Source organism: Thermobia domestica, chromosome 18 (genome assembly GCF_964235325.1).
Source record: "Thermobia domestica chromosome 18, izTheDome1.hap1.1, whole genome shotgun sequence".
Classification (NCBI taxonomy): Eukaryota; Metazoa; Arthropoda; class Insecta; order Zygentoma; family Lepismatidae; genus Thermobia; species Thermobia domestica.
In genome coordinates, this window is record NC_137471.1 from 162,345,496 (window position 1) to 162,347,355 (window position 1,860).

Consider the following 1,860-nt stretch of genomic DNA (forward strand, 5'->3'; position numbering starts at 1 on the left):
GTTGTCACAAGTTGCACTGGTGAATTAAATTTAAATTAAAAAAACTCTATAAACGCTTAAAATGCAATATGCAAATACGATTTCACAATCTAACTCAACTCGTAAAATTTATGTTTAGTGAAAGTTTGATAGTTTTTCTTAAGCTATATCAATCAATACCATTTTAAGTTTCCTTTCGGCATATTTTCTTACGTTTCTTTTCTTGTTTTGAATTGATAGAATTCACTAGTGTTTATCTAATAAAAGTCGTTGTCCTTAGGGTTTATTTTATGTAGGTTTAGTTACTGGCGTAAGTAAAGTATTCAATTTTAGGTGAATGAATATAATTATTTGATATCTTTCTTTAGTTTTAGATAACATTCTATTATTTTCCAATTGAATGTTACTCAACTTTTTGAACTTGCTTCATTAAAAAAACTACAACTGTCCGTTAACTTATAACTTTCGCAAAATATGGAAATTTGAAGCATGTAGTTTGATTGATGCTACTTAAGCAGTGTCGCAGACCGAGAAATTTCGTCGATTTCTGCATTGAATTTTAAGTTTACATGGGACAAAATATGTATAAAATACAGAATGAATACGGTAATTTTCATAAAGTACAAATTAAACCCATAATAATAATATCCATCCATAACGTATTCTTATTTCAATTAACTGTTGCTAACGCTTTCAATATCAATGAATCAATGCATATACATGCAGTTTGTATTTCTTTTTGTTTGACTAGTATTGGTGGATGGCAAATGTTTCACCTGCAGATATTAATATAAGTTTAGGGAGCTTATATCTCAAACTTTGGTTTAAGCTCAGGGTGAAAACTGCAGCACCTTTTTTTTTTCGCTGCGTAAGTAAACAGAAGTGTAGTCCTTGGTTCTATTGATGTATGTGATGCATGTGAAATATTTGCATAGGGCTTTGTTATTTCGCCGCATATACGGTACGTTAGTGGATGATGAAGTAAGATAAGAGTAATATTAGTAATGTTACATTGTTATTGAAACTTGTAACAGAGGAGAGGCGCTTTTGCTATTTTTGATCTAATGTCGTTAAGAAGAATAAAGGTATGATATATCCATGAATCTGTGAGATGTATTTCAGTTTTCTCTTTTGGTGAATTTTGGCAAGTTTATGTAATTTATACATTATTTCAAATAATGACATTCCCAGGCTTGTGATCATAAATTTGCATGCAAACAAAAACATTTGTGTATATATAAAGAAGCAGTTCTTGTTTTCATTATGAGTGCATTTTTAGGACAAAAGCTCAGTTGTCTAAAAATGACATCCAGAGCTTCATATTGTATCTTCGTGAGTGACTGTAAAATTTATTAAGAAATTGGTTGCTGGACACTACCTGTGTATAATTATCAATTTCTTGTAGTGTATTTTAGTCTGTGTGAAGTATTTGTGAAAATAAAATAACTAATTACATAGCACAGCATTAATATTTAGAAAGAAACTTTTTCATAAAATGAAATAACAACTTCATTTCTTTGTAACGAAGAAACTTGATGTATTTCGAGTTCTAGAAACTTGATGTATTTGGAGTTCACAAATTTTGAGTATGTCAACGCGTGTTCTATCTTGCTTTGATTCTAGATGTAGAAAGTTTGAATTGAAGTATATATCTATTACGTATGTATCTTCCTAATAAACTTCTAAAGTGTACCAACAGTATATATAAACATTTAAAAACAAAATAATACAACTCTTGTATCTTTCAACACAAAACTCCACAATTTGCAGACAAATAAAACCGGTTTTGAAGCTTCTAAATAGTTTTGTAATTTATTTCGTACCTTCTTTCTACTTGTTTAAGAGCATGTAGGTTAAGAGACAATATGAGCAGCAAATTTA